The 23,754-nt window shown below is 48.5% G+C and overlaps 1 protein-coding gene across 3 annotated transcripts in view; it reads left to right on the forward strand.

Annotated features, from left to right (window-relative positions):
• Nucleotides 1–23,754, forward strand: part of LOC134948437 (uncharacterized) — a 261,952-nt gene that overhangs the window by 112,942 nt on the left and 125,256 nt on the right. The gene's annotated exons all lie outside the window — the stretch shown is intronic.

The raw sequence follows: 23,754 nt of genomic DNA on the forward strand, positions 1-23,754 counted from the left end.
TTCTTTTTGAAAAATTCTAAAGTAGTATTAAATGAAGTAAATTGTGTTTATATGCTGCGGTGGCTGCTGACCCTGAGCTGCAATGTCGACCAAAGTGTGCAGGGGGGAGCTGGCCAGCACGTATGAACATACATGCGAAATTGTATGTAACATATATGTCCTTGCTTCCTTCCCCGAGAATCAGCAGGTATTCATGTACAGGACTCAGGATTACACTGCTCAGCCTGTCAATCCCCCGGACTCCCATTGGTTGGTTTCATAGGAATCTGAGGGCAGGCTAAATGACGATTGACAAGCTGAGCAGTGTAACCCTGAGTCCCATGCTGCAGCAGCTGCTGATTCCCGGGGGAAGAAAGCCAGGACATATGTTACATACAACTTCACATGTATGTACATATGTGCTGGCCAGCTCCCCACTGCACACTTTGGTCGGCGCTGCAGCCTTGCAGCAGCAGCTGACGCTGTTTATATGTGATTAGTTGTGTGATGAGGGACAAGGCTTGCTTCTGTTTGTCCACATATGATGTGATTGGCAGCCACTAGCACTGGTTTTGTCTATTACCTTGACCATAAATATTTTTTAAGCGGTCCTGGACCACCAATTCAAGGCACCCCTGCAAGTTTCCCGGAGCACCCCAGGGTTCCACGGCACACAGTTTGAGAACCACATAGTTAAGAGTAAATCCAGCTAGAAGGTGTATGATCGATGAGTTAGAATGGACAGGGGTTCCTTCTAGGAGATGCAGTTAGCTTCCCGATGGATGGGATCCCAGCAGTCAATATACTGAGGACGGGATCCGGTCTAAAGATCGACACTGTCTAGGTCAACAATGTTTAGGTCGACCACTATAGGTAGACAGTCACTAGGTCGTCAGGGTTGGAAGATCAACAGGGTTTCTAGGTCGACATGTGCTAGGTCGACAGGTCAAAAGGTTGACATGAGTTTTTCACATATTTCTCTAACGTCCTAGTGGATGCTGGGGACTCCGTAAGGACCATGGGGAATAGACGGGCTCCGCAGGAGACATGGGCACTTTAAGAAAGAATTTAGATTCTGGTGTGCTCTGGCTCCTCCCTCTATGTCCCTCCTCCAGTTTGAATCTGTGCCCGGACGAGCTGGGTGCTTTTCAGTGAGCTCTCCTGAGCTTGCTGTGAGAAAGTATTTTGCTAGGTTTTTTATTTTCAGGGAGCTCTGCTGGCAACAGACTCCCTGCATCGTGGGACAGAGGGGAGAGAAGCAGCCCTACTCTCTGAAGCTAGGTCCTGCTTCTTAGGCTACTGGACACCATTAGCTCCAGAGGGATCGTACACAGGATCTCACTCTCGTCGTCCGATCCCAGAGCCGCGCCGCCGTCCCCCTCGCAGAGCCGGAAGACAGAAGCCGGGTGAGTATGAGAAGCAAGGAGACTTCGAAATCGGCGGCAGAAGACTCCGATCTTCACTGAGGTAACGCACAGCATTGCAGTTGTGCGCCATTGCTCCCACACACCTCACATACTCCGGTCACTGTAAAGGGTGCAGGGCGCAGGGGGGGGGGGGGGCGCCCTGGGCAGCATATGGACCTCTTTTGGCAAAAGTACACATATATACAGTTGGGCACTGTATATATGTATGATCCCCCGCCAAGAAATTGTATATTTAAGCAGGACAGAAGCCCGCCGTCGAGGGGGCGGGGCTTCTTCCTCAGCACTTACCAGCGCCATGTTTTTTCTCCACAGCACCGCTGAGAGGAAGCTCCCCAGCCTCTCCCCTGCAGATACACGGTAGAAGAGGGTAAAAAGAGAGGGGGGGCACATAATTAGGCTCAAAAATCAATATAAACAGCAGCTACTGGGTTAACATTAAGTTACTGTGTTATTCCTGGGTTAATAGCGCTGGGGTGTGTGCTGGCATACTCTCTCTCTGTCTCTCCAAAGGGCCTTGTGGGGGAATTGTCTTCAGATGAGCATTCCCTGAGTGTGTGGTGTGTCGGTACGTGTGTGTCGACATGTCTGAGGTAAAAGGCTCCCCTAAGGAGGAGATGGAGCAAATGTGTGTGTGAGGGGTGTCTCCGTCGACAACGCCGACACCTGTTTGGATATGTGTAATTAAGTGCTAAGGTGAATTTATTGCACAAAAGATTAGAGAACAGACAGGGGGGTATATGCAATTGCGGTCGAATTCCCGAAATTGTCGAATTTCGGGTCATTTTCGCCCAAAAAAAAATTTCGTCAATGCAATTCAGTGCTTTCCGTCAAAAAAAACGGACTTTCAAAATTCGACTTTTTGAAATTCGAATTTTTTCAAATTCGACTTTTCTGCAATGATACAAGTGCTGCAATTCGACAAAAGCATATTCAATTCAAGTTTGGAAATTCGACAGCAGTGCTTTTAGACAGTAAATTCGTCATTTTCAATCCGCCACACTTTGGAGGGTGAAAACAATGAAAAAAAATTTAAACATGTTTTTTTTTTTAGGAATAGCATATCTATTTATATTAGAAGGGATTAGGTACTTTTTTTTTTTTTTTTTTTGGAGGCACAAATATTATTTATATTTTTTTTTAAATATTATTTTTTTTTTATTGCTGGAACGGTAAAATCCTAAAAAAAAATGGCGTGGGGTCCCCCCTCCAAAGCATAACCAGCCTCGGGCTCTTCGAGCTGGTCCTGGTTCTAAAAATGCGGGGAAAAAATTGACAGGGGATCCCCCGTATTTTTAAAACCAGCACCGGGCTCTGCGCCTGGTGCTGGTGCAAAAAATACGGGGGACAAAACGAGCAGAGGTCCCCCGTATTTTTCACACCAGCATCGGGCTCCACTAGCTGGACAGATAATGCCACAGCCGGGGGTCACTTTTATACAGTGCCCTGCGGCCGTGGCATTAAATATCCAACTAGTCACCCCTGGCCGGGGTACCTTGGGGGAGTGGGGACCCCTTCAATCAAGGGGTCCCCCCCCCAGCCACCCAAGGGCCAGGGGTGAAGCCCGAGGCTGTCCCCCCCATCCAAGGGCTGCGGATAAGAGGCTGATAGCCTTGAGTAAAATGAAAAGAATATTGTTTTTTCCAGCAGTACTACAAGTCCCAGCAAGCCTCCCCCGCAAGCTGGTACTTGGAGAACCACAAATACCAGCATGCGGGAGAAAAACGGGCCCGCTGGTACCTGTAGTACTACTGGGGGAAAAATACCCAAATAAAAACAGTACACAGACACCGTGACAAGTAAAACTTTATTACACACTGCCGACACACACATACTTACCTATGTTCACACGCCGACATCGGTCCTCTTCTCCATGTAGAATCCACGGATACCTGAAAAGAAAAGATCAATATACTCACCTCAGCCAGGGTCCAGAGATAAATCCACGTACTTGGCAAAAAAAGAAAACGAACACACGGACCACCGGACTGAAAGGGGTCCCATGCTGACACATCAGACCCCTTTCCACGAATGAGACCTGTCAGTGACAGCTGTCACACAAAGGTCTCTAAAGCCAATCAGGAAGCGCAACGAGTTGCGCTCACCTGATTGGCTGTGCGCTGTCTGAACTCAGACAGCGCATCGCACAGCCCCGTCCATTATATTCAATGGTGGGAACTTAGCGGCTAGCGGTGAGGTCACCCGCCGGTCAGCGGCTGACCGCGGGTAACCCCACCGCTGACGGCAAAGTTCCCACCATTGAAACTAATGGAGCGGCTTTGCGATGCGCTGTCACAGCACAGACAGCGCACAGCCAATCAGGTGAGCGCCACGGAAGTAGCGCTTCCTGATTGGCTGAAGGGACTTCAGTGACAGGAGTCACGTGATGTCCCGGCATTCGGGGGAAGGGGTCTCATGTGTCAGCATGGGACCCCTTTCAGTACGGCATGGAACGGGTGTTCGGTTTGTTTTTTTAACAAGTACCTGGATTATACTCTGGACGTGGATGTACCTCTGGACGCTGGAAGGTGAGTATAATTTTTTCACAGGTACCCTCGGATTGTCGGAGACCGTGGCAGTCGGCGTGTCAACATAGGTAAGTATGTGTGTGTCGGCAGTATGTAATAAAGTTGTACTTGTCACGGTGTGTGTGTCCTGTTTTTATTTGGGTATTTTTTCCCCAGTAGAACTACAGGTACCAGCGGGCCCGTTTTTCTCCCGCATGCTGGTACTTGTGGTTCTCCAAGTACCAGCTTGCGGGGGAGGCTTGCTGGGACTTGTAGTACTGCTGGAAAAAACAAAATTCTTTTCATTTTACTCAAGGCTATCAGCCTCCCATCCGCAGCCATTGGATGGGGGGGACAGCCTCGGGCTTCACCCCTGGCCCTTGGGTGGCTGGGGGGGGGGAACCCCTTGATTGAAGGGGTCCCCACTCCCCCAGGGTACCCCGGCCAGGGGTGACTAGTTGGATATTTAATGCCACGGCCGCAGGGCACTGTATAAAAGTGACCCCCGGCTGTGGCATTATCTGTCCAGCTAGTGGAGCCCGATGCTGGTGTAAAAAATACGGGGGACCCCTGCTCGTTTTGTCCCCCGTATTTTTTGCACCAGCACCAGGCGCAGAGCCCGGTGCTGGTTTTAAAAATACGGGGGATCCATGCCCAATTTTTCTCCGCATTTTTAGAACCAGGACCAGCTCGAAGAGCCCGAGGCTGGTTATGCTTTGGAGGGGGGACCCCACGCCATTTTTTTTTTTTGTTTTTTCCCCGTTTTTTCCAGTTTTTTAAAATTGCGGCAAAATCCGGCAAATCGGCCGATTTTCGCCCGCGGGACTGTCGAATCCGTTTTGCATTGAATATGGTGAATTCCAGCAGCCACCTGCCGGAATTCACCTGTCGAATTGTGTCGAATTTAAAAACGGCGATAATTTGCCGCGATTCGCCGTGAATTGCATATACCCCAGGGAATCTACCCATGTCTGTCCCTACGTCGCAGAGACCTTCAGAGTCTCTCAATGCTCACTATCCAAAATAATAGACACTGATATCGACACGGAGTCTGACTCCAGTGTCGACTACGATAATGCAAAGTTACAGCCAAAATGGCAGGAAAGTATTCAATATATGATTATTGTAATAAAAAATGTTTTGCATATCACTGATGACTCATCTGTCCCTAACACAAGGGTACACATGTTTAAGGGGAAGAAAGCTGAGGTAAATTTCCCTCCTCTCATGATGAAAAAGAGCGGGAATCTCCAGACAAGAGACTGCAGTTTCCCACAAAGAATTCTCAGGGAGTATCCTTTCCCTACTAGGGCCAGGATACGATGGGAATCTTCCCCTAGGGTGTCAAGTTTGCCCAAAAGGTAGCGCTGACTTAACAGCTATCCTCAGGGATCCTGCAGATAGCGTGCACATTCTGGTACACTACTCAGACCGGCGATTGTGTCGGCATGGGTTTATAGCGCTGTAGCAGCGTGGACAGGTACCTTATCAGCAGAGATTGAGACCCTAGTATGTGTGTGTATATGTATGTATATATATATATATATATATATATATATATAGATATGCAGCAAATAGAACCATGCAGCGGCACTCAGAGACTGGATCCCAATAAATGATGTGCAAAAAAAGAGGACTTTAATCCATAACAACAGATAAGGTGACCAACGTTTCGGGGCGCATCATTTATTGGGATCCAGTTTCTGAGTGCCGCTGCATGGTTCTATTTGCTGCATATGTATTACTCCAGAGGGCACCTGAGCAGTATTCTTTTGGGGTGAGTGCCAGCTCTTTTCAAGATATATAGATAGATAGATATATTAAAGATGCTGTCTTAGGTATATATATATAAAACATACCCAAAGAGACATTAGTCTACTGGGTTCTAGAGTCATCGCTATGTCGATTTCTGCTTGACGTGTCCTGTAGAATATGCAATGGACAGGTGATGCCGACTTGAGAGGAATATGGAAGGCTGAGGATTGTGTGGAGAAGGGATCTCGGACCTGGTCTCCACAGCTATAGCTGGTAATTCTGATCTTTTGCCTTATATTCCTGCACAGCCTAGGAAAGCACGACATTATCAAATGCAGCCTTTCGATCACAAAGGAACAAGAAAGTCCGAGGTGCGTCCTTTCTTGCCAGAGGCAGGGGCAGTGGAAAGAAGCTGCACAACACAGCTAGTTCCCAGGAACAGAAGTCCTCCCCGGCCTCTACAAAATCCACCGCATGTCGCTGGGGCTCCACAGGCGGAGCTAGGCCCGGTGGGGGCACGTCTTCGAAATTTCAGCCACAAGTGGGTTCACTCCCTGTTGGATCCCTGGGCAATAGATATTGTGTCTCAGGGATACAAGCTGGACTTCGAGGAGATGCCCCCTCACCGACGGCCCTGCCGGCTTCCCCCCACGAGAGGGAAATAGTGTTAACTGCAATTCACAAATTGTATCTTCAACAGGTGGTGGTCAAGGTTCCCCTCCTTCAACAAGGAGGGGGTTATTATTCGACCATGTTGTAGTCCCGAAACCGGACGGTTCGGTCAGACCCATATTGAACTTAAAATCCCTGAACATATACCTGAAAAGGTTCAAGTTCAAGATGGAATCGCTGAGAGCGGTCGTCGCAAGCCTGGAAGGGGGGGATTTTATGGTGTCTCTGGTCATAAAGGAGGCATACCTTCATGTCCCCATTTATCCACCTCATTAGGCGTACCTCAGATTTGTGGTACAGGATTGTCATTACCAATTTCAGACGTTGCCGTTTGGTCTCTCCACGGCACCGAGAATATTTACCAAGGTAACGGCGGAAATGATGGTACTCCTGCGGAAGCAAGGGGTCGCAATTATCCCATACTCGGATGATCTCCTCATAAAAGCGGGATCAAGAGAGCAGTTGCTGATCAGCGTAGCACTTTCTCTGGAAGTGTAACAGCAGCACGGCTGGATTCTAAATATTCCAAAGTCGCAGTTGGTTCCTACGGCTCGTCTGCCTTTCCTAGGCATGATTCTAGACACAGACCAGAAAAGGGTTCATCTCCCGATAGAGAGAGCTCAGGAGCTCATGACACTGGTCAGGAACCTATTAAAACCAAAACAGGTGTCAGTGCATCACTGCACTCGAGTCCTGGGAAGGATGGTGACATCATACGAGGCCATTCCCTTCGGCAGGTTCCATGCGAGGACCTTTCAATGGGACTTACTGGACAAGTGGTCCGGATCACATCTTCAGATGCATCGGTTAATCACCCTATCCCCCAGGGCCAGGGTGTCTCTCCTGTGGTGGCTGCAGAGTGCTCACCTTCTCGAGGGCCGCAGATTCGGCATTCAGGACTGGGTCCTGGTGACCACGGATGCAAGCCTCCGAGGGTGGGGAGCAGTCACACAGGGAAGAAATTTCCAAGGTCTGTGGTCAAGTCAGGAGACTTGCCTTAACATCAACATCCTGGAACTAAGGGCCGTATACAACGCCCTACGTCAAGCGGAGACCCTGCTTCGCGACCAACCGGTTCTGATTCAGTCAGAAGCCACCAGAATTCTTCGCTGGGCGGATAATCACGTAAGCGCACTGTCAGCAGTGTTCATCCCGGGAGTGGACAACTGGGAAGCAGACTTCCTCAGCAGGCACGACCTCCACCCGGGAGAGTGGGGACTTCATCAAGAAGTCTTCACGCAGATTGCAAGTCGGTGGGAACTGCCACAGGTGGACATGATGGCATCCCGCCTCAACAAAAAGCTACAGAGGTATTGCGCCAGGTCAAGAGACCCTCAGGCGATAGCTGTGGACGCACTGGTGACACCATGGGTGTTCCAGTCGGTCTATGTATTTTCTCCTCTTCCTCTCATACCCATAAGAAGAAGAGGAGTGAGAACAATACTCATTGTTCCGGATTAGCCAAGAAGGACTTGGTATACAGATCTGCAAGATACTCTCACAGAGGACCCGTGGCCTCTTCCTCTAAGACAGGACTTGTTGCAACAGGGGCCCTGTCTATTCCAAGACTTACCGCGGCTGCGTTTGACGGCATGGCGGTTGAACGCCGGATCCTAGCAGAGAAAGGCATTCCGGATGAGGTTATTCCTACGCTGATAATGGCTAGGAAGGACGTGACAGCTCAACATTATCATTGTATATGGCGAAAATATGTTGCTTGGTGTGAGGCCAGGAATGCCCCTACGGAGGAATTCCAGCTGGGCCGTTTCCTTCACTTCCTACAGTCAGGAGTGACTTTGGGCCTAAAATTGGGTTCCATTAAGGGGGTGTGGTTCGTTTTATCGACAGTATCTAGGTCGACAATGTTTAGGTCGACCACTATAGGTCGACATGGATGGAAGGTCGACAGGGTTTCTAGGTCGACGGGTCTAAAGGTCGACATGAGGATTTTTTTGTTTTTTGTGTGTCGTTTTCTTCGTAGAGTGACCGGGATCCCAAATTAGTGCACCGCGTCCCCTCGCATGGCTCGCTTCGCTCGCCATGCTTCGGGCATGGTGCCTTCGCTCCGCTACCGCTTTGCTCGGCACACTTTACCGTTCCAATCGTAGTCCACGTGGATCGTTAAGTATGAAAAAAAAAAACCAAATTTTTTTTTTAAACTCATGTCGACCTTTAGACCTGTCGACCTAGCACATGTCGACCTAGAAACCCTGTCGACCTTCCATCCATGTCGACCTAGTGACTGTCGACCTATAGTGGTCGACCTAAACATTGTCGACCTAGACACTGTCGATATTCAGACCGGATCCCCCATTAAGGCCCAGATTTCGGCCCTATCCATTTTCTTTCAAAAAGAGCTGGCTTCTCTACCTGAAGTTCAGACGTTTGTAAAGGGAGTGCTGCATATTCAACCCCCTTTTGTGCCTCCAGTGGCACCTTGGGATCTTAATGTGGTGTTGTGTTTCCTGAAATCACACTGGTTTGAACCACTCAAAACGGTGGAATTGAAATATCTCACGTGGAAGGTGGTCATGCTATTAGCCTTGGCTTCGGCTAGGCGTGTGTCAGAATTGGCGGCTTTGTCACATAAAAGCCCCTATCTGGTTTTCCATGCGGATAGAGCAGAATTGAGGACCCGTCCACAATTCCTGCCGAAAGTGGTTTCATCTTTTCATATAAACCAACCTATTGTGGTGCCTGTGGCTACTACTGACTTGGAGGATTCCGAGTTGCTTGATGTGGTCAGGGCTTTGAAGGTAGCCATGACAGCTAGGGTCAGGAAAACAGAGTCTTTGTTTATCCTTTATGCTTCCAACAAGCTTGGTGCTCCTGCTTCAAAGCAAACTATTGCTCGCTGGATCTGTAACACGTTTCAGCAGTCTCATTCTGCGGCTGGATTGCCGCTGCCAAAATCAGTTAAGGCCCATTCCACTAGGAAGGTGGGCTCTTCTTGGGCGGCTGCCCGAGGGGTCTCGGCATTACAGCTGTGCCGAGCGGCTACTTGGTCAGGTTCAAACACTTTTGCAAAGTTCTACAAGTTTGATACCCTGGCTGAGGAGGACCTGGTGTTTGCCCATTCGGTGCTGCAGAGTCATCCGCACTCTCCCGCCCGTTTGGGAGCTTTGGTATAATCCCCATGGTCCTTACGGAGTCCCCAGCATCCACTAGGACGTTAGAGAAAATAAGATTTTACTTACCGGTAAATCTATTTCTCGTAGTCCGTAGTGGATGCTGGGCGCCCGTCCCAAGTGCGGACTTCTTCTGCAATACTTGTATATAGTTATTGCTGTAATAAGGGTTATGTTATAGTTGCATCAGGGTTTAACTGATGCTCTGTTGTTGTTCATACTGTTGACTGGGTAAGTTATCTCAAGTTATACGGTGTGATTGGTGTGGCTGGTATGTATCTTGCCCTGGATTACCAAAATCCTTTCCTTGTACTGTCGTCTCTTCTGGGCACAGTTTCCCTAACTGAGGTCTGGAGGAGGGGCATAGAGGGAGGAGCCAGTGCACACCAGAACCTAAATTCTTTCTTAAAGTGCCCATGTCTCCTGCGGAGCCTGTCTATTCCCCATGGTCCTTACGGAGTCCCCAGGATCCACTACGGACTACGAGAAATAGATTTACCGGTAAGTAAAATCTTATTTTTTTTCTTTTTTTTGACTTTTTCATACTTAACGATCCACGTGGACTATGATTGGAACAGTAATCTGTGCCGAGTAAAGGGAGGCACCTTGCCCGAAGCTCACGAGCCATGCGAGGGGACACGGTGCACTAATTGGGGTTCCCGGTCACTCTACGAAGAAAACGACACCCAAAAAAACTCCACCTCATGTCGACCTTTTGACCTGTCGACCTAGCAGATATTGACCTATAAACCGTGTCGACTTTCTAACCCTGTCGACCTAGTGACTGTCGACCCTATAGTAGACACTGTCGATCTAATGATCCACACCCCCTGAAGACGCCGCAAGTCTAAATACAGACGCCAGTCGGGATACCGGCGTCACAATACCAACTACCGGAATTCCGAACGTCCATCCAGCGGTACACACTGGCATCCTGCCGCGGTGGGGGAAGAAAGTAAGCTTAGGTTTAGGCATGAGATGGGTGGTTAGGGTGCAGGGCTGGGAAGGTTAAGGTTAGGGACCCGGGGAGGTTAGGGTTAGGCACCAAGCTGGGAGGGTTAGGGGTAGGCTCCATCAGAGAGGGTTAGGCATCACCGGGGAGGGTTAGGGTACTTTACAGGGGGCTATCGGGATTCTAATGGACAGGATGCCACAGTCAGGATTCTGACCGGCATTCCGTCCATCGGGAAATCATACTGAACCCCCTCCTAGTACAGTACTAAGTTGCATTATTAAATACCACTGCTCAATGGCCCTCATTCCGAGTTGTTCGCTCGGTAATTTTCTTCGCATCGCAGCGATTTTCCGCTAATTGCGCATGCGCAATGTTCGCACTGCGCCAAGTAAATTTGCTATGAAGATTGGTATTTTTCTCACGGCATTACGAGGTTTTTTCTTCGTTCTGGAGATCGGAGTGTGATTGACAGGAAGTGGGTGTTTCTGGGCGGAAACTGGCCGTTTTATGGGAGTGTGTGAAAAAATGCTGCCGTTTCTGGGAAAAACGCGGGAGTGTCTGGGCGAACGCTGGGTGTGTTTGTGACGTCAAACCAGGAACGACAAGCACTGAACTGATCGCACTGGAAGAGTAAGTCTCGAGCTACTCAGAAACTGCACAGAGAAGTCTTTTCGCAATATTGCGAATCTTTCGTTCGCAATTTTGATAAGCTAAGATTCACTCCCAGTAGGCGGCGGCTTAGCGTGTGCAATGCTGCTAAAAGCAGCTTGCGAGCGAACAACTCGGAATGAGGGCCAATATTTGTTAACCAGAGCAGGCTGTGTTTTCCTTGCATATAAAATTATAAAATAATACTTCCCTCTTCATCTGAGTGCATTGCTCCTAAATGTGGATTTGCTTCTAAATGTAAATGATGCATAATGCGTTACCAACTGCAGCTCAGATCTCTATTACATACTGCAGCCCTCCTTTAAATCTCTCCTGAATAATACCCCTTTTCCATCTAATTACGCGCGTCGCAGCCGGGAGCCTGACACGGGTGCTACCCGGCTGAGACCCGCGTCTGCCCCCTTTCCATCTGCCGTTTCCAACCCGGCATATTGCCGGGTTGGTGACGTTGCCGGTGACGCAGCAGGGGCGGCGCTGGGAGTTCACATGATCTCCCAGAGCCGCACTCCCATACAGTGTGAATGGGAGCCGTGTCGCTTCCGTTTACATTGCACAGCTTACCGGGTCGAACCCGTGTTCAACCCTGCAAGCTACCCGAGTTGGAATACCGGGTCAATCGACCCGGATTATGCCAACTCAGCCCTTTTACACCAGCCAGCAACACGGGTTATGCGCGTTCATGTGCAATAACCCGTGTTGTATGCTGGCTGGTGGAAAGGTGTAAGTAGCACAGTATGTGTGATTTTCTGTAGGAAAATGAAAATATGTGACACAAGTAGAAGCTTAACATACATTGACCACGTTTGCTAAAGCATCCTATATAATAAAAGACTACTGCTGCTCCTCGTCTCTATGGGGGGAATTCAAGTGTTTTGCGTGCCGCCGGCCGCTAGATGGAGCCCGACTGAGCTATTCAATTGTTGCTCCATTGGGGCTGACATTACTGTTATGCTGTTCCGTCATTTTGATGGGCTGCTAACTAGTATTACATATATTTCAGGTCCCCTTGATAGACAACAAAACAACAATTTTGTATACTAGAGTTAGCATGAAAGATACAGCGTAATATTCCCCATGGGCACGGTGACTGAATCACTTGATCTGAAACCAATTTGTCTACACACATGCGGTGGGCCAAGGTTAGGCCGAAAACATGCACAGCAGGCACCTATTCTTGCTGACAGTTTGAGCGAAAGAGACACTCTGCGCGGCTAAGTTTCCCGAAAGCTGATGCGCAGAGAGGGGTTGTTTGGCGCAACTGAAGCCACAATGTATGAAGACCCATCAGTAATTAAGGGGGACATTTACTAAGCAGTGAAACGTGTGGAGAACTTGCCCATGGCAACCAATCAGCACTGAAGTAACATCTATAATTTGCATACTATAAAATGATACAGAGCAGCTGATTGGTTGCCATGGGCAACTTCTCCAATGTCCCCCTAAGAGAGAAATTGTAATAATTAAATTGTTGCTTAACAACAATAAGGCAAAAGAGAAAATATATGTTCGACTGATAGTAACAACATAAACTGGCAGAGGCAGTAAGAATGCTTTTTAATCACATCTACATTTTTTTTTTTTTACGGGCTTAATCTAAGCTGGTTATTTAAATAGTTTGTTATGACCTAAGGATCCAGAAAATATCACAATTCTCATCAAGTGGATAATGGAAATACAGATTATACGTCTTAATACACAATTAATTAGTGGTCCCACATGCATCACATCTTTGAGGTCAATGTGTTTCTTTGTGTTCTGTACACACAGAAATGTCTTCAGTTTAAGACAGAAAAAAAAAAAAGCTTTCATCTGCCCACTGCAGCAGGCGGTTTACGTAAAAGCAGTGCTTTATGTCCCTTAGATAGGTTTACAGTCTTTCTCAGAGAATGGGCCACATGTAATGAAGTCCGAGTTGGCCGGAGGTGCAGGTTCCCTGCCGAACTTGGATGGTTTTTTAAAGTGCCAATCATTTACAAGGCAAAACCATGCCTTTAAAAAAACTTCTGAGTTCATCCAGGAACCTGCACCTCCGGCCAACTCAGACTTAATAACATCCGACCCAATGTCTCATTGTGAGGCAGTTTGAGATATCTTCTTCTCCTTCTTCCTCTTCCACCTCTTCTTCCTCTTCCTCATAAGAGCACTTTTATGCTCTTACCTTTTTGTGTGTAGTGTACCTGTTTCCCAGATCATTCGATAAGATGGGTAGCACTGTGGCACATAGGTTAGCATTGCTGCCTCGGAGCTCTGGTGTCATGGTCTCTACCTGTGTGGGGTTTGTATGTACTCACTATGTTTGCATACATTTCCTTCAGGTGTCCCAATTTCATCCCATGTTTTAAACACTTGTTGATAAGTGTATTAGGTTCTACAGAAACTATCCCTTATGTATCTCTGTGGTAGGAAATATAGATTGCACACTGCCCTGGGGCATACTTACTAACTTTTAAATCCTCTACTGGAAGGAACATGCCGCTAGTCACTGAGGGGGTGGAGCCAGATGCTTCTTATCATTAGGTATCATCATGCACCCTGTACCACTCATTTCTCAGCCACTAGGGGACACTGGAACGTGCTGACACTGGGGTATAGACTGGTGGCTATAGGGAGCCTGGCACTTACAAGGGATTCGGGAGGGAGACCTTCCTCTTCCAGGAATCTGTGGGGCTCATAAAAGTTGGGAGTTCACCAGACCTTCCTGGGGAGTATGCAAGCATGAATTAGGACAAGGGGAAAGTATAGGAGAAGTGAAGAGAAACCTAGGGCAGATCCTTGGATGACACTGACCGAAAGGGGGAGTGAGAGGGAGGTGGTTGCAGGTGTTGAGACCAGGAATAAGCTGTGAATAAGTGGGAGATACACTATGAGAGAACTGTGTACACACTTGAGCGATGTGTACCCAGCCAGTGTGTCAGGCCATCATATCGGAACCTGGGTACACATTGAGCAATATTAATGACCGTGCCGTCCTTCATTAGCATACTACAGGATGCTAGCAATACTGTCAGGATTGATGTGCAGCACATTAAACCTGACGACATACCTAGCGACCGCGCACACCCGCATATCGGGCATATACACACTGCTCGATATGCGCCTTGTGAGCAATATATCAATCAGATCCTCCAGAAGATATATCGCAGTGTGTACCCAGCTTAACAGAGGCTCATGGCATGCAGAATTTGCAAAAGATTAGAAGGTGGTCAACTGTATTAAATGCGGCCTGTCACTGACCTAGTTTGGGCGTGTTGTGAACTCGGGGGTTCTCCCGATGGTAGGGGAGAGGAACCACAGTTGGGTCGGAACAGGGATGGCTTGATATAGGTCTTCCTCATACAGGACTCTGACAGTAAAGCTTGGTGAAAATATTAAAGAACTTTATTGCAGGAAGGGAGCAACACAATGTCACATAGCAGAGAAGGAACGTATGGGGGGAATGTCCAGGCCTATAGGAGAACTTGTAAGCAATGTTAAAGATTCCAGGAAAAGAAGTACTTGTGAGTGTTGGTACAAGATAATAATGACTGAAGAACTTGTGAGTGATGTTTTTAAAGATACTGATGATTTGAAGAACTGGTGAACGGTGGTTAAAGACTCTGATGATTCGGAACACTTGTGAACGGTGGTTAAAGACACTGATGATTTGTATGACTTGAGAGCGGTGACTAAAGATACTGATGATTTAAAGAACTTGAGAGCGGTGGTTAAAGACACTAATGATTTGTATGACTTGAGAACGGTGATTAAAGACACTGATGATTTGTGGAACTTGAGAGCGGTGGTTAAAGACACTGGTAACTTCCAAAACTTGGGAGCGGTGGTTAAAGACACTGATGACTTGTAGAATTTGAGAGCGGTGTTTAAAGACACTGATGACTTGTAGAACTTGAGAGCGGTGTTTAAAGACACTGATGACTTGTAGAACTTGAGAGCGGCGTTTAGCCCGCAGCACACGCTGACTCCAAGAAGCACTGGTGACTGGATTGCAGAGGAACACACCAGCCGCTGTATACGCTGGAACTGTGCAGCAACTGGCACCTGGAAGCGCCGGAGACACTGGGGTACGACTGCAGAGAGATTCGCCGGGAACAAGAGCACTGGCATCCACTTCAGGGGAAAAGATGATACTCAGGCGCCGAGGCACTGCCCGGCGTCTGCCTTTGAATCTCCCGCCTCCGCTGGATTGGTGGAACAGTTTGATGACGTCACCTGCTCCCCGCCCACGTGATGCCGGGTGTCATGGCGGCGCCCCTGCCCCGGGGAACCGCCGGGAGCCGTGCCAGCCAGACGCCGGAGCCCGTGGACCACCGAAGGCAGAGGCCGCAACACAGACCAGCAGGCACGCAGGGGTAAGCGCGGTGAACGCCACCTATGGCGTGTGACACGGCCGAGACGTGAATAAAGATAAGCCCTTCGTTTTATCAGTGAGGAAGTCATTGGTGACCTTGGTGGAGTGGGTCTAGCAGATGGTGTGAGGAGAGGAAGATGGTGAGGTGGTTCTAGACCAAACACTCAAGGAACTTGGAGGAGGGTGTGTAGGGGAGGGGAGAAATTCTTGAGAATATATTTCCTGACCAAGGGCTCACAAAATAATTTGAGGGGTCAATCTTGGTGCGATTTGGTTTGTGTGAGCCGTATTCAATGCAAATTTGCACTGCAAATTGCATATGCAATCCAATTCCAAACTCACATTGCTTTTTCAGAGAACATTCAGGTTTTTTTTTTTTGTTTGCAACCGCCTGAGATTATGAAAAGTTAGTGGAAATCTTTATTTTAACTTAAAGATATGTGAACTTGCTTCAGAACCCCCTTGGCCCATCGGCTGTGCTGCAGGGCCGACGCGATATGTCTGTTCACAGACATTATCGAGGGTACACACCCGCCGGCATGCCCATGATATAGCGGCTGTTCAGTTGAAAGCCCGATATATTGGCCAGTGTGCACCCAGCTAATTTCGCATTCACAGACTCTCACCTAATTGGATAGATCCCTAAACATTTACCGAGCATCCCCTTGTGTCTATAAATGTTTACCAGATCCCTACTTATGCGTGTGTAAATATTTTAAAGGCATGTTTATCGTATATAAATTATTAATACAAAATTAAACCTACTTTATCTTAAACTACATCAAGCTTAAATACTTTAAGGGTGATTTAAAAAACCAGCGGGATTTGGTGCCGTCAAACATGGTTTAAGTAAGAGAAGGATAAGCACATGAGGGGTTGAGGGCCCTGCTCGTGAGAGCTTACGTTCTTAGTACATACCTCTCAACTGTCCCGATTCCAGCGGGACAGTCCCGCTATTTGGACACTGTCCAACCTGCGGGCAGCATTGCAGAGCAGAGAGTGATCGCTGAATTCATGCTGTGTGCATGGCATGTATTCACTGCTGGGAGGGGAGCAGGGGGCTGCCCAGCTGCTCGGCGAGCACTAGGCACGCCCCCAAAATGACGAAAAACAGGTCTGTGACACTCGGCCGCAACCATAAGCCGTGCCCCTTTTCGGGTCGCACGCGGCTACACCGCACGAGCGTCCTGGCCCTGGATTCTTAAAAGTTGGGAGGTATGATAGTATATATTTCTAGGTGTAATTACTTTTCTCTGACGTCCTAAGTGGATGCTGGGACTCCGTAAGGACCATGGGGAATAGCGGCTCCGCAGGAGACTGGGCACAACTAAAGAAAGCTTTAGGACTACCTGGTGTGCACTGGCTCCTCCCCCCTATGACCCTCCTCCAGACCTCGGTTAGAATCTTGTGCCCGGCTGAGCTGGATGCACACTAGGGGCTCTCCTGAGCTCCTAGAAAAAGAAAGTTTGTTTTAGATTTTTTATTTTCAGTGAGATCTGCTGGCAACAGACTCACTGCTACGAGGGACTAAGGGGAGAGAAGCGAGCCTACCTGCTTGCAGCTAGCTTGGGCTTCTAGGCTACTGGACACCATTAGCTCCAGAGGGATCGAACACAGGGCCCGACCTCGATCGTCCGGTCCCGGAGCCGCGCCGCCGTCCCCCTTACAGAGCCAGAAGCAAGAAGACAGTCCTGGAAATCGGCGGCAGAAGACTTCGGTCTTCATCAAGGTAGCGCACAGCACTGCAGCTGTGCGCCATTGCTTCCCATGCACACCTCACACTCCGGTCACTGATGGGTGCTGGGGGGGGGGGGGGGGCGCCCTGGGCTGCAATATTAAGTACCTTGGCTGGCAAAACTACACATAATATAGTCATAGAGACTATATATGTGTAAAATCCCCTGCCAGATATACCTACAAAGAAGCGGGAGAAGTCCGCCGGAAAAGGGGCGGGGCTATCTCCCTCAGCACACTGGCGCCATTTTCCCTCACAGCTCCGCTGGAAGGATCGCTCCCAGGCTCTCCCCTGCAGTTTCCAGACTACATAGGGTAAAAAAGAGAGGGGGGGCACTAAATTTAGGCGCAATATTGTGTATACAAGCAGCTATTGGGAAAATCACTCAGTTACAGTGTTAATCCCTGTGTTATATAGCGCTCTGGTGTGTGCTGGCATACTCTCTCTCTGTCTCCCCAAAGGGCTTTGTGGGGTCCTGTCCTCAGTCAGAGCATTCCCTGTGTGTGTGCGGTGTGTCGGTACGGCTGTGTCGACATGTTTGATGAGGAGGCTTATGTGGAGGCGGAGCAGTTGCCGATAAATGTGATGTCACCCCCTGCGGGGCCGACACCTGAGTGGATGGACTTGTGGAAGTACTTACGTGAAAGTGTCAACTCCTTACATAAAAGGTTTGACGACATAGCAGATGTGGGACAGCCGGCTTCTCAGCTCGTGCCTGCCCAACTGTCTCAAAAGCCATCAGGGGCTCTAAAACGCCCGCTACCTCAGATGGCAGACACAGATGTCGACACGGATACTGAATCCAGTGTCGACGACGATGAGACTAATGTAACTTCCAATAGGGCCACACGTTACATGATTGAGGCAATGAAAAATGTGTTGCACATTTCTGATGTTACCCCAGGTACCACAAAAAAGGGTATTCTGTTTGGAGAGAAAAAACTACCAGTAGTTTTTCCCCCATCTGAGGAATTAAATGAAGTGTGTGAAGAAGCGTGGGCTTCCCCCGATAAGAAACTGGTAATTTCTAAAAGGTTACTAATGGCGTACCCTTTCCCGCCAGAGGATAGGTCACGTTGGGAAACATCCCCTAGGGTGGATAAAGCGCTCACACGCCTGTCAAAGAAGGTGGCACTACCGTCTCCGGATACGGCCGCCCCAAAGGAGCCTGCTGATAGGAAGCAGGAGGCTATCCTGAAGTCTGTGTATACACACTCAGGTATTATATTGAGACCGGCTATTGCTTCAGCATGGATGTGCAGTGCTGCAGCTGCGTGGTCAGATTCCCTGTCAGAAAATATTGATACCCTAGACAGGGACACTATATTGCTAACCGTAGAGCATATAAAAGACGCAGTCTTATACATGAGAGATGCACAGAGGGATAGTTGCCGGCTGGCATCTAAAATAAGTGCAATGTCCATTTCTGCCGGGAGAGGATTATGGACTCGGCAGTGGACAGGTGATGCAGATTCTAAAAGGCACATGAAAGTTTTGCCTTATAAAGGTGAGGAGTTGTTTGGGGATGGTCTCTCGGACCTCGTTTCCACAGCCACAGCTGGGAAGTCAGCATTTTTACCCCATGTTCCCTCACAGCCAAAGAAAGCACCGTATTATCAGGTACAGTCCTTTCGACCCCAGAAAGGCAAGCGGGTTAAAGGCGCGTCCTTTCTGCCCAGAGGCAGAGGTAGAGGGAAAAAGCTGCAGCATACAGCCAGTTCCCAGGAGCAAAAGTCCTCCCCCGCTTCCTCCAAGTCCACCGCATGACGCTGGGGCTCCACAGGCGGAGCCAGGTACGGTGGGGGCCCGTCTCAAAAACTTCAGCAATCAGTGGGCTTGCTCACGGGTGGATCCCTGGATCCTTCAAGTGGTATCTCAGGGGTACAAGCTGGAATTCGAGACGTCTTCCCCCCCTCCCCCTGCCGTTTCCTCAAATCTGCCTTGCCAACAACTCCCTCAGGCAGGGAGGCAGTGCTAGAGGCAATTCACAAGCTGTATTCCCAGCAGGTGATAGTCAAGGTGCCCCTCCTTCAACAAGGACGGGGTTACTATTCCACAATGTTTGTGGTACCGAAACCGGACGGTTCGGTGAGACCCATTTTAAATTTGAAATCCTTGAACACTTATATAAAAAAATTCAAGTTCAAGATGGAATCGCTCAGGGCGGTTATTTCAAGCCTGGACGAGGGGGATTACATGGTATCACTGGACATCAAGGATGCTTACCTGCATGTCCCCATTTACCATCCTCACCAGGAGTACCTCAGATTTGTGGTACAGGATTGTCATTACCAATTCCAGACGTTGCCGTTTGGTCTGTCCACGGCACCGAGGGTATTTACCAAGGTAATGGCTGAAATGATGATACTCCTTCGAAAAAAGGGAGTTTTAATTATCCCATACTTGGACGATCTCCTGATAAAGGCGAGGTCCAGGGAGCAGTTGTTGGTCGGGGTAGCACTATCTCGGGAGGTGCTGCAACTAGTGATGAGCGAGGTTCGGTTTTACTCGGTTTTACTCGGTTTTACTCGGTTCTCAAAACGGCATCTTATTGGCTATCCAAAACACGTGACATCCGTGAGCCAATAAGATGCCGTTTTGAGAACCGAGTAAAACCGAGTAAAACCGAGTAAAACCGAATCCGCTCATCACTAGCTGCAACAGCACGGTTGGATTCTAAATATTCCAAAGTCACAGCTGGTCCCTACGACACGTCTACTGTTCCTGGGGATGGTTCTGGACACAGAACAGGAAAAAGTGTTTCTCCCGGAGGAGAAAGCCAAGGAGCTGTCATCTCTAGTCAGAGGCCTCCTGAAACCAAAACAGGTGTCTGTGCATCACTGGACGCGAGTCCTGGGAAAAATGGTAGCTTCCTACGAAGCAATTCCATTCGGCAGGTTCCATGCAAGGACTTTTCAGTGGGACCTGTTGGACAAGTGGTCCGGATCGCATCTTCAGATGCATCGGCTGATAACCCTGTCTCCAGGGACCAGGGTGTCTCTGCTGTGGTGGCTGCAAAGTGCTCATCTTCAAGAGGGCCGCAGATTCGGCATACAGGACTGGGTCCTGGTGACCACGGATGCCAGCCTTCGAGGCTGGGGGGCAGTCACACAGGGAAGAAGCTTCCAAGGACTATGGTCGAGTCAGGAGACTTCCCTACACATAAATATTCTGGAACTGAGGGCCATTTACAATGCCCTAAGTCAGGCAAAACCCCTGCTTCAAAACCAGCCGGTGCTGATCCAGTCAGACAACATCATGGCAGTCGCCCATGTAAACCGACAGGGCGGCACAAGAAGCAGGACGGCGATGGCAGAAGCCACAAGGATTCTCCGATGGGCGGAAAATCACGTGTTAGCACTGTCAGCAGTGTTCATTCCGGGAGTGGACAACTGGGAAGCAGACTTCCTCAGCAGGCACGACCTCCACCCGGGAGAGTGGGGACTTCATCCAGAAGTCTTCCAACTGATTGTAAACCGTTGGGAAAGGCCACAGGTGGACATGATGGCGTCCCGCCTCAACAAAAAGCTAGAAAGATATTGCGCCAGGTCAAGAGACCCTCAGGCGATAGCTGTGGATGCTCTAGTGACACCGTGGGTGTACCGGTCGGTTTATGTGTTCCCTCCTCTTCCTCTCATACCCAAGGTACTGAGGATAATAAGGAGAAGAGGAGTAAGAACTATACTCATTGTTCCGGATTGGCCAAGAAGAGCTTGGTACCCGGAACTTCAAGAAATGATCTCAGAGGACCCATGGCCTCTGCCGCTCAGACAGGACCTGCTGCAGCAGGGGCCCTGTCTGTTCCAAGACTTACCGCGGCTGCGTTTGACGGCATGGCGGTTGAACACCGGATACTGAAGGAAAAGGGCATTCCGGAGGAAGTCATTCCTACACTGATTAAAGCTAGGAAAGAAGTGACCGCAAACCATTATCACCGCATTTGGCGAAAATATGTTGCGTGGTGTGAGGCCAGGAAGGCCCCAACGGAGGAATTTCAGCTGGGCCGTTTTCTGCACTTCCTACAGTCAGGGGTGACTATGGGCCTAAAATTGGGTTCCATTAAGGTCCAGATTTCGGCTCTGTCGATTTTCTTCCAGAGAGAACTGGCTTCACTACCTGAAGTTCAGACTTTTGTTAAGGGAGTGCTGCATATTCAGCCCCCTTTTGTGCCTCCGGTGGCACCTTGGGATCTCAACGTGGTGTTGGATTTCCTAAAGTCACATTGGTTTGAGCCTCTTAAAACCGTGGAATTAAAATATCTCACGTGGAAAGTGGTCATGCTGTTGGCCTTGGCTTCGGCCAGGCGTTTGTCAGAATTGGCGGCTTTGTCATGTAAAAGCCCTTATCTGATTTTCCATATGGATAGGGCAGAATTGAGGACTCGTCCCCAGTTTCTCCCTGAGGTGGTATCAGCCTTTCATTTGAACCAACCTATCGTGGTGCCTGCGGCTACTAAAGACTTGGAGGCTTCCAAGTTGTTGGACGTAGTCAGGGCCCTGAAAATTTATGTTTCCAGGACGGCTAGTGTCAGGAAAACTGACTCGCTATTTATCCTGTATGCACCCAACAAGCTGGGTGCTCCTGCTTCAAAGCAGACTATTGCTCGCTGGATCTGTAGTACGATTCAGCTTGCACATTCTGCGGCTGGACTGCCGCATCCTAAATCAGTGAAAGCCCATTCCACGAGGAAGGTGGGCTCTTCTTGGGCGGCTGCCCGAGGGGTCTCGGCTTTACAACTTTGCCGAGCAGCTACTTGGTCGGGGTCAAACACAGTTGCTAAATTCTGCAAGTTTGACACCCTGGCTGAGGAGGACCTAGAGTTTGCCCATTCGGTGCTGCAGAGTCATCCGCACTCTCCCGCCCGTTTGGGAGCTTTGGTATAATCCCCATGGTCCTTACGGAGTCCCAGTATCCACTTAGGACGTCAGAGAAAATAAGATTTTACTCACCGGTAAATCTATTTCTCGTAGTCCGTAGTGGATGCTGGGCGCCCATCCCAAGTGCGGATTGTCTGCAATACTTGTATATAGTTATTGTTTAACTAAAGGGTTATTGTTGAGCCATCTGTTGAGAGGCTCAGTTATTATTCATACTGTTAACTGGGTATAGTATCACGAGTTATACGGTGTGATTGGTGTGGCTGGTATGAGTCTTACCCGGGATTCAAAATCTTTCCTTATTGTGTCAGCTCTTCCGGGCACAGTATCCTAACTGAGGTCTGGAGGAGGGTCATAGGGGGAGGAGCCAGTGCACACCAGGTAGTCCTAAAGCTTTCTTTGGTTGTGCCCAGTCTCCTGCGGAGCCGCTATTCCCCATGGTCCTTACGGAGTCCCAGCATCCACTACGGACTACGAGAAATAGATTTACCGGTGAGTAAAATCCTATTTTCATTAAATCATTACCATAAAGCAATATTTATTTGTCTGTAATGCACCACATTTTATTATCAAGAGGATGCCCTGTAATTCAGTGATAGTGCTGATGTGATTGATAAATATGTATTTTTTTCTTTACCTGGTTTGGGGCTTTCTGCTAGCCCATGGCGATTTCTTATTTGCAGATTTCAAGTAAATACACACACCATTTTTTGTATAGCATTATTCATAAGCACAGATAATTTAGTTTTTTACTGAATAGCTTTGTGTACTCAAAAATAATTCAAAAGTGCTGCACTCTGCCATATTTCTGTGAAAGACTATCTCTTTACAACATGAATGAAATCAGAATTAGAGTTCTCTTCTTGTATCTTCCTCCCCCTCCAGCTTGTGTCGGCTGGTGTCCAATAAAGCAGCTATTGCTTGGGAAGTACTTACCTTGATAAGCTTTGTGTAAATACAACTCAACCCATCTAAAAAGCTACAAAATGTTCCACTTGAAATTGAGCCCAAGGGTTCTGTGGCTTCAGGATTACACTGGACGACTGGATAATTTAGACAGCGTTTAGTAGGATGTCAGTCAGGATGATAGCTGACTGGCAGCTAGTGAGTGTTGGTGCAAGACTGTGCTTGACTTAAAAGTACGGCCCAGGTGTATCAAGCCTTGGAAAGTGATAAATTGCACTGAGATACAATACCAGCCAATCAGCTCCTAACTGTCATTTTACAGGCTGTGTTTTAAAAATGACAGTTAGGAGCTGGTTGGTTGATACTTTATCGCCATGCAGATTATCACTCTCCAAGGCATGATAAATCTGAATCTAAATATCCGAAGAGCATCCTTGCTCAGGTGGCGGCTCTCCAAAAATGTTGGATTTTGGATATCAGATTTTCCGATATAGGAGACGCCTCCTGTAATTGGTACTATTTCATAATATTTATCCTATTGAAATTTGTTTTATAAATTGCGCTGTGATTTATGTGTCACTTGGGGTCATATATAGGCCCTCATTCCGAGTTGATCGGTCGCAAGGCGAATTTAGCAGAGTTACACACGCTAAGCCGCCGCCTACTGGGAGTGAATCTTAGCTTCTTAAAATTGCGACCGATGTATTCGCAATATTGCGATTACTAACTACTTAGCAGTTTCTGAGTAGCTCCAGACTTACTCTGCCTGTGCGATCATTTCAGTGCTTGTCGTTCCTGG

Source organism: Pseudophryne corroboree, chromosome 8, assembly GCF_028390025.1.
Source record: "Pseudophryne corroboree isolate aPseCor3 chromosome 8, aPseCor3.hap2, whole genome shotgun sequence".
NCBI lineage: Eukaryota > Metazoa > Chordata > Amphibia > Anura > Myobatrachidae > Pseudophryne > Pseudophryne corroboree.